The sequence below is a fragment of the Nycticebus coucang genome, chromosome 3 (genome assembly GCF_027406575.1).
Source record: "Nycticebus coucang isolate mNycCou1 chromosome 3, mNycCou1.pri, whole genome shotgun sequence".
Taxonomy (NCBI): Eukaryota; Metazoa; Chordata; class Mammalia; order Primates; family Lorisidae; genus Nycticebus; species Nycticebus coucang.
Window position 1 is genome coordinate 156,482,547 of NC_069782.1, and position 10,311 is coordinate 156,492,857.

Here is a 10,311-nt window from a genome sequence, read left to right on the forward strand (position 1 = left end):
TATCATTTATATTTTTAAGATTTGTGAAAAAATCATGAACGAGTTGATTTTTGATTTACAATATCTTCCAGGTGGACCATATGTCTAAGAAATATTACAGCTGTGGCTGGGTGCCCGTAGCTCAGTGGTTAGGGTGCCGGCCACGTACACTGGGGCTGGTGGATTTGAACCCGACCTGGGCCTGCTAAACAACAATAACAAAAATGGCCGGGCGTTGTGGCAGGCACCTGTAGTCCCAGCTACTTGGGAGGCTGAGGCAAGAGAATCCTTAAGCCTAAGAGTTTGAGGTTGTTGTGAGCTGTGATGCCATGGCACTCTACCAAGGGTGACACAGTGAGACTGTGTCTCAAAAAAAAAAGAAAAGAAAAAAGAAATATTACATTTGTTATCCCTATAAGACCATGGGAAAGAACTGGGGTCATAACTAGATACTTTGCTAGTTGTTTTAAAATGGAATTTAATGTATCTGTCTATATGCATTTATGTAACTAGATACTATGGTGAGTGACTAACCCTTGAATTTTTCCTACTTTGTCTGAACTTTTTAATAAAGCATATTCATTATTTTCTCAGCTATTTGTTCCATGTATTTGCAAGTTAAATGAGTTGAACACATTAATTATGGTAAATAAAAAATAAGGGAAACAGCAGGTATTCCTCCTATGTTCCTCAAATAATTTAGCAGCTTGTTTGGCTCCCTCTGGGCCAGACTTCTGGGGTGTCGTCTCCAGACACTCTGCAGAGCATGTGTGGTCATTTGTCCCAGGAAGTTTGGGAAGACAGATTTGGCCATGCTAATCTTTTCATTCTGTGACCAGTTGGAACCTAGACAAATGTCCACACAATTTTCAGGTTTAGGGAAAGGGACACATTTGCAAAAAGAGTTTGTGCACCTGGGAGACTCTTCAGCTGTGGGCAGGACAAGGCAGAAGAGTCAGGGATGGCCTCGGCTGGAAGCTTTCACTGCAATGCCCGGGGTGACTCCCTGGACTCACCTGTGCCTCGGTTTCATCCAGCGCCTGCTGTGGGGAGCTCTGATGTTCCTTCTCCTTAGGGCTGGGATCCTATGTTCTATGATTTCAGGATGTCTGATTCCTTTCCTTCTACAAACTTTTCACTTAGACTTGAAAGAAACATCCTAAACAAAAGTTAGGAAGATGTCTAACCAAAAAGCATTATTTTATTTTATTTCATTGCAAGAATATTAGAGGGTATATGTGTTTTATTTACACACTTTTGGGGGCACAAATTGAGTCAAGGTTATAAATGTGCCCCCCACCCACACAGTGTGCACCATACCCATCTCCTTTTTTCCTCTCCTCAAGCTCGATTTTCATGGAGATTTACCTGCATATGTGCCCTTAAGGGCCAGTCGAGTGGTTCCAGCTGGGTATTGAGTACATGTGTTTTTTCTCCATGTTTCACTTAGAAGAACGGTCTCCAGGTCCCCCCAGGTTGTTATAAAAAGATACTAGATCACCATTTTTCCTTGCGGCTGAGGAGTATTCCACAGTATGTTTATACCACACTTTATTAATCTATTCATGTATTGATGGGCCACTGGGTTGTTTTCACATCTTTGTGATTGCGAATTGTGCTGCTATAAAGATTAGAGTACAAGAGTCCTTTATATACAATGACCTTTGGATATACATCCAGCAGTGGGATTGGATCAAATGGTGGGTCTACTTTAAGTTCTTTGAGGTACCTCCATACAATTTCCATAGAGGTTGCATTAGTTTATAGTCCCGCCAACAGTGTATAAGAGTTCTTTTCTCTCTGCGTCCATGCCAGGATCTGTTGTTTGGGGACTTTTTAATACCAGTCATTCTCACTGGAGTTAGGTGATATCTCATTGTGTTTTTGATTTGCATTTCCCTGATGATAAGAGATGTTGAGTGTTTGTCCATGAGTTTGTTGGTCATTCGTAGAACTTCATTTGAAAAGTTTCTGTTCATGTCTTTTGCCCACTTTTTGATGGGGTTGCTTGGTTGTTTCTTGAATTCTTTGTAGGTTTTGGTAATTGATTTTTTATCAGATATGTAGCATGTGAAAATTTTCTCCCATTCCGTGTGTTTCGATTGGTTCTTCTGATTATGTCCTTGGCAGTGCAGAAGCTCTTTAATTTGATCAAGTCCCATTCATTTATATTGTGATTGCTTTTGGGGTCTTTATGTATTTTTTTATAAGGCCAATATAAATAAGCATTTTTCTAGTTTTCCAATATTTTCTTCTAGTATTCTTATAGTTTCCTGCCTACGGTCTAAGTCTTTCATCCATCCTGAGTTAATTTTTGTGAGCGATAAGCAGGGCAGATCCTGTTTTAGTCTTTTTCATGTGGCTGCCCAGTTTTTCCAGCATCGTTTACTAAAAAAGGATCCTTCTCCCCCAACCTGTGTGTTGTCAAAAATCACACAAGAATATGACGATGATTTCATCTTTGGGTTCTCTGTTCTGATCCGTAGGTCTATGTCTCTGTTTTGGTACCAGTACCATGCTGGTTTGGTTACAACAGCCTGTAGTCTACTTTGAAGTGTGGTAAAGTGATGCTCCTGCTTGTTCTTATTGTGTACAGTTGCATTGGCTATTTGGATTTTTTTCTGGTTCCATTTGAAGAGTAGAACTAATTTTTTTTTTTACAGTTGAAAAAAATGGCATTGCTATTTTCATGGGAATTACATTAAATCTCTAAATCACTTAGGTAGTAAAGCCATTTTAATAATGTTGATGCTGCTGATCTGCGAGCATAGGGTATTTTCCCACCTGTTCCCTTCCTCTTTCTGTCCTCAGTGTCCTGTGATTCTCCCTGTAGAGGTCTTTCACCTCTTTTGTTGAGTATGTTTCTAGGTATTTTACTTTCTTTGTTGCTACTGTGAGAAGTAGTGCATCTTTGATTTGATTCTCAGCTTTACTGTTGATGGCATATTTGAAAGCTACTGATTTGTGTATGTTGATTTTGTAACTTGAGACTTTGCTGAATTTATTCATCAATTCCAAGAGTCTCTTAGTTGAATCTTTGGAGTTTTCTAGATATAAGATCATACTGTGAGCAAACAGCAATAGTTTGATTTCTTCTTTTCCCACTTGGCTCCCTTGATTTTATTTTCTTGCCTAATAGCTCTGGCGAGAACTTTCAGCACTATGTTAAATAAAAGTGGTGAAAGGGAACAATTTTAATTATTTGTTTTCATTTAGATTCTTTTCGAGAGCCTGGTTCTGATGGATCATTGGAGAGACAGTTTTACTGTGGTGCATTTAAAGAACATGTTGAGAAACCACCTCTGGAAAAGTTGACAGTATTAGGGCTTAAAAGATTATATGCCAGTGATTTGTGAGAACAGGGGTTGCTCTCCCAATGTATTATACTGGAGGCCCCAGATTAACCAGCTCCCCTCTCATAGGGATGTGGTCTGGGTGCTGCACGACTGATGCAGAGTGTGGTATGAGCAGCGTCCTCTGGAGGTGAGCTGTGCGATGCCCTTCAGAGCTGGCCATAGGAGTGTGGAAGCTGAAATGGTCCTAGATCACACTGCTTGGACTCTAGCAATGGGCGAAGGGAAAAGCAGAGGGGAAGATCAGAGAGGGAGTTGGGGGAACAAGCTGGAGTCTGAATCAGGTCTGTCTGAAAGGGGCTGGAGTGCTCCTGAGGCTTGGCCCATCTCCCCAGGAGTGGACTCTGTGGTGTGGCAACCAGGGGGCCCAGGGCCCTTTCTGGATGGAGGCTGTCACTTCTCCAGCATCTAGAAAGGTTGACTTGAAGGCTCACAACTAAGTCTGTCCAAAAGAATTGCTATTTCTGCTTGGTTGTCTGTGCTTCTGAGGTCTTAGGAAGAATTTTTTTGCCTAAATCAGTGTCTTGGGTGTCTTCCCAGTGTTTTCTTCTAGTGGTTTCATAGCTGAATGTTTTAAATTTAAGTTTCTGATTCACTTTTATTTTATTTTTGTTACTTTAACAATACAATTTTAAAGCACATGCTCTGTCAATATCAAGCCTAAAACATTGTATTTTGATGTTCGTTGTTCAGTATAAAGATACTAATTAATTGTACAATTTTTTCAGTCTTCCTGGGGTCTTAAAACTCTACAAAATATGGAATCTAATGTTGCAGTGGAGAAATTTGGAGCCAATGTGACTTCCTTTTTTTAAAGCAATGCCTTTGCATTTCTGCTTTCGTTTTTGTTTCCTGCATGGATGCTTGTCATATTTTTACGTATTTTTTATTAATCCTTAAAACTCAACACTTTCATCAGCGTATGCCTATGAGGTTTTTTTGAAGTGCAAATCCAATTTTTGCTGGTGGTAAATGATTTCAGACTTTGGATTCAAGCTTTTCGATTCTTCTGTCTTAAGGAAGATTTATTCTGCAGACGTTGCGTCTATTCCATTTACTTCAGTCTCTTTTCCATGAAAAGCAATCTGATCTCCATTCTCTGTCCTTCGTATCTATCACGTCCTCTCTCGCCATTTTGCTCTGCTCCTTTCCTCTGAGCTCTCACTCCTTGGAAGGTCATCGACTCCGTCACTGACGCTCGGTGTTTTCTCGCGTTGCTAGTCTCCTTGTTCAGAGCCCTGGCCCTGTGTTTTCAGCTGGGATGTGTTACTTGGCGTTAATTTGCTCTTCTTTGTCGTCCCTCTAACCATGCAGTGCCTTTCACCCTGGAATTCTCTCGTCCTCCATCTCTTGTTTCTAAGGGCTCTTCTATTTTTTAAAGACATTTTGGAGCATTCCAACAGAAGCCGTAGAATTTCGCTGAAGTTTACTTTTGTAAGATTCTGTATGTATTTTTTCCAAAGTGTGTTTTTTTTCCTACATAGTGAGTTCTCCTCATTTTTTCATGTCAAGAATCTCTGGGTTTTGGTTTTTCCTTCATTTATTATTGAATGCGGAGAGTCTCTCCAGGTCTGATGAATGGACACAAAGAGATTGCGTGGGTTTCACCTTTCCTGGTGCTACTTAAATACTCACCACATAGGATGGGCCAGAATGAGGGCTGGCATGTTGTTCTAAAAGCCAGAAGACCGCCGCAGGGGGGTGGAGAGAGCATCCTGGGTAATCCTAGCAGGTGGATTCTTTCTTCAAAGATCTTCCTACTCTGCTTATCCATTCATTTACTCCCTCGTCTAGCACTGACCTGGCACTGCTCTGTGCAGGGCCCCCATGGGTGCTGAGCTTGGAAAAAAGCTAGTGAGGGCTCTTGCCTGCACAGAACTGAGATTATAGTAGAAGAAACACATAATAAATAACCAATTACATAATTCAGTTTTTTTTGGTTCAACGGGCCATGAGAGCTACTGAGCAAGAGCTGACCTTTAAACTCCAGCTCTCTGCTCTCTGCAATGGCCTCTGCTTCTGCTGGAAGGGGTGGAGTCTTGATAGGAACAGAATTCCCTCAGTGGCACCCTGGTACCACTTATACACATACTCTGTCGGTAGCTTCAGGTGGGAGTTCTCTCCTCTGTTGTATTTTTGCTTGGACAAGCTGTTGAACAAACCATGGGTCCCTCCAGGGGAGGGTGTTTTCAAACTTCTGACCTGCAGAGGAAATATGTCTTCTACCAGGATGCTCCCTGCCTGGTCACAGCCAACTTCAACTCACACCCTGCCATGGCAATGGGCTCTTTTACACTATTTGTAGCTTCATTTTCTACTTTTGGTGGTGTTTGAGTAAGATGAGGTGCAGAGATCATCCTTGTCCTCAAATATTTTGCTATTTTATTTACTGTAGGGAAATGCAGTCACCTTTGTTACCAAAAGACGATAATTCTCAATTTAAAAGCTTTCCATCAGAGCTGTGTAGAGGTGCTTACTGTGGGTGGCAATTTGGGGATCTTGGTTGTCATCCTTCCTTTTCCTCAATTAGGTCCTGGTCTCTTCCCCTCCCTGGGGAGTGCTCTGGTTCTCCTTTAAGGGGAAGTTGATCTAGGTAATAAAATCAGACGGGATCTGTAAAGCACAGGAGCAAGAGCCTCTATCCGAATGAGGCTTTCATGTTGGGGGAGCACAAGGAGAGTACCAGAGCCACCAGAAAGGACAGATGAGGGAGAGACAGAGAGAGTTGAGGTGACAGGCCACAGTCATGAGGGACAGGGTGGTCGCTATCCTGTGCGAGGACCCCCCCCTTGGCAAAGGCAGCTCTTCAGCCACACACAGGGACTTGGTAACACACAGACCCATATTTTACACATGTAGAGACGGACATCTTGCATAGTCCCTTCCCATTTCTGAAATGATTTTCAGGTACACAACACTAACAACCCCAGTGGAAGTGGCGTTTCCTTCCTCCCTGTCTCTTGGCAAAGCTTCGCGTCAGGACGAGGGGACCCGATGCTTTGCGTTTGCAGATCTCTCAACGTTTGTTGTGGCTCTCACTGATGTTGAGGTTTACGCTATAGAATATTAGAAGTTTTGAACCAGCATTCTTGTAAACCAATTTTAATACACAATTATTCATTGTGCTCTAATAGGAACTATTTTTGTTTGCTAAAATGTTGGGAAAAAATTTGCCCTATCGTCTTTCTGTCTGACCACCCCGTTTTTCCAGTACTATTTGTTACGTCTACCTTGAGTGGCTGGGGGTGCATTTTGCTTTTCAGTGATTACGTAGGTAGAAGAGATGGGGGGGTTGCCGTTATGCTCAGAGGGTCTCCTGACCCCGACGGGGGAGCAGTGAGATATTGAGTAATATTCCAGGGTACCTGGAGGAGGCAGGAATCTCTGTGGTCAGTCAGTTCTGCCCCAGTGTATGGGAAGCCCCCCATTCCTCGCTGGCTGCTTTGTCCCAGTGTGCAATGGCTCCGGCAGTGCACAGCTCTGTGACATCCACCCTGCCGCCGCCCTTCCCCGAGACAGCTCCAGACTGAGAGGTGGAAGGTGCAGGGATGGAACCAGCTCAGACTCTCTCCTCCATGGCGTGGCTTTAGGGTGGAGGTTCCTGCACCTCTCTCGGGCTCACTTTCTTCATCTGGGAAAATGATGGCGTCAGCAGGATAATTTCTTAAAATGTCTGTGTTCTTTGGCCTGGAAGGAAGTCATTTGTAGTGTAAAATTCGCATAACTACTTCTTCACGAGAGGGCAGGCTGAGGCAAATGTTTGCATGTTCTCGATTTTGGCAAGACTGATGGGAGGGCTGACCCAAGCTCCACCAGGAGGGTTGTGGCTCAGCTGAGGCCACTTGCTCCCATCTACCAGCTGCCCAGTGAGGAGATGCGAGCAGTGAAGAACACACTAGAGAGACAGAAATTAAAGATACAGAAAACAGAAAAGCCCGTTGAGAGTGAAAAATCAATTAAAGTCCACCCAGCGTTATGCACAACTCACCTGTTCCCCAGATGACAGACTTTCTCGGTGTCAGGGAAATTTGTATGCAACCAACTCACATCAGAAGCTTTAAAAAGCCATTAATTTTGGCATTATTTTTCTATTTCAAAACCAAAGCGAGGATTATAAACAGTTTAAAGAGCTTTAAAATGCTAGCACCATTCATCAGAGACCCCAGTGAATACCCAGAAGAGTATGAAAATGGACAAGGTTCTGTTTCATTCCTGAAAGCTCCCAGAACCGTCTACTTTTCACGCCTTGATGTTGGTGCCTATGAAAAGCCACGGTCTCCTGAGGTTTCTGGAAGGGGCTTCACTGGAAGTCCGGCAGAGTGGGTGAAGAACAACATTGACTTGAGTTCCTTCTGTGTTTCCAACGGTAGGAAACTGACTTCTAGATTATCTCACAAACACATAGGAAACATACAAAGAGGCGAAATTATGCAGAAGCATATAAATTATGCAGCTGATGGAAAGCCCATGCAAAACACGATATGTGCACATAATGGCGATTTCCCCAGGGGCTAATTGTATCCTTTGGGTACCTTTTGAAGCATCTGAATATTCAGAAGAAAGCAAATTTATTATAATTTGAAAAATACCACAATAAACAAGGCTGAAAGAAGAATGCGCATTGTGTTGGGAAGTGGAGACTCACAATCTGCCTGTTTCCCCCAGTTTGACTGAAGCCCAGAGCTACCGAAAGGCAGTCAACCCTCAGCCATGCGATTCCTTTTCTTCAGTGATTTCTTCTCCCAGATAAAGGAGTTGTGCAAAACCCATTCGCTCATTCAACAAATATTTAACTGTTGTCATGACAGCATTCATTCACTTTTTTCACCATCCCAGAAATATTTCCTAAAATCTGTGATGTGTTCAGCACTGAGCTCTCCCCTCATGGAATCTGTGGCCATAGTATCAGAGCCAGGCTTGGGGACAGAGGAAGACTACCCAGACAGGAGCCCACAGGGACTGTACATTCAGAGCTTGCTATAGTGAGGGGCTCAGCCCTTGTCGCTGGCATATGGCAGGGACTCCCAGGCCAGCAGGGGCATGGGGAAGCCTTTTGATAAGAAAGGAGGGCTCTGGGTGTGCTCTGATCAGGGCCATTGGCCTGGGAAAACTGAAGGTGGACTAGCCAGGAGCAGACCATCCTTCTCTGTTCTGAGTTGGAATCAGGAGCAAAAATGATGAAAGTTGGCATTTGGGGACCAAATCTTGAGCATTTGGGGCCAATTGCTCCAGAAGGCGTGGGTTGAAGTTCTGTGTTTATGGATGGTCTGGCCACAGTTTGCATACTCAGTTCCCCAAATGCATCACCTGATAATAAGCACATGGAGGTCCACAGGCTATGTGATGATAGGAGGTGGCCCCACTCAGAGGACAGAGTCGACACCACGTGCCAAGGACTTAAACAGGCATCTATCAATGGGGGGTCAGGGACAGAGCCCAGCAATAGTTTGTTTTTGTATGTTCGCTAGTCCTGTATAAATAAATATATGAAATTCCCATGGGTAGGATGGGTCCCTAACCCCACCCCTTTGGGAACATGACTGTTTTAATGACAAGGATGTAGAGTGTTCAAATGTCTGGTACCAGTTAGCCTGGGGTACCATGACCAAGTGCTGCAGACTGGGGGGCTTTGAGCAACAAAAATGTTCTGTCTAATGGTCCCAGAGGCCAGAAGCCCAGGACCCAGGTGTCAGCCAGGCTGGCTCCCCTGAGGATGGGGGAGACACTCTGTCCAGGCCTATTTCCCAGCTTCGCATGACCTCAGGTGTCCCCTGGGCATGTACAGGTCATTTGCCCTTCGTCTTCACCACCTTTTTTGTCCATGCAAGTCCTTGGTGTTCAACTTTCTCCTTGAGTAAAGAACCGAGTTAAATTGGAATAGGGCCCAAACTAGTGACCTCACTTTAACTTGATTAGCTGCAAAAGGCAAATATGTTCACAGGTAATGGGGGTTAGAACTTCAATGTCATCTTATGGACTGAACTTAATCTAGAATGTACCTGAAGGCGGTTCTGCCCAGCGGAGCTGGGAGGTCCCAGAAGATGGTCCAGGAGCAGGCGGAGCCCTGGGGAGCCCCAGCTGCTGAGTGTGGTCCTGTGTGGTCGCTCGGGAGCTGGTAGGATCTCTGGGCCCCCTGGAGTGCCTCTATCAGCATCTGCACTTGAAGAGTCCCAACCATCTCCCCTTGATTTGATTTGTCTATACAAACAGGTTCAGAAGTCTTGATGGAGTACTGTGAGGAACTTGCGAATATCATAAAATTGTTTTGAGCAGGGCTGGGGTGGTATGTTTTTTAAAAGTCAGTTCTTTGCTTAGAATGACAAAATAAATGTGTCTACAATAAGATTTTCAGTTCTACACCAGCATATGTCATCTGAACTATTTGAAACCTCTCACCAATGAGAGCTGTATGAGTATGTGTGTCAGGGGTCAACCGTCCTCCCACCCAGAGCCACTTGTGAGGGAGAGTGAGATGTGGTCACAAGCTGGGCTCCCTGAGGACAGATGAAAAGGAGACCACAGGTGAGTGCTCCAGCTGTCACCGAGGTCTCTATGACAAGCAGGAGAGTGGGAGCCTTCCATCTCAGGACACTGGTCTTTGCCCTGACGTAAGATACCGTCCTCGAGTTAAAGCTGTCACATAATTTTATACAAGGAATGGGGAAAACCTCCTTTTCTGGTTGGATTTTAGAGGACATTTTAACAAAGCAGAGAGCTGCTGAAAGGAGCCACCTTCTGTCAGGATTACCCACCACTTCCCACTAATTCCCCCACCACCCAGGGACAGGTATGTGTAGACCTGCAGGCTGTCAGAGCCCAGATGACGCTGTCTTCAACTGCTTCTCCTGCTGGTGAATGGTCACACACCGAGTAATGACACTCTGCTAGTGGCAGGCTGCACATACCATGGCTGAGTCCATCAGAGCATCATGGAGCTCCATAATTCTTACCTGCTAGTCCTCAGAACCTTGCGGTGCAA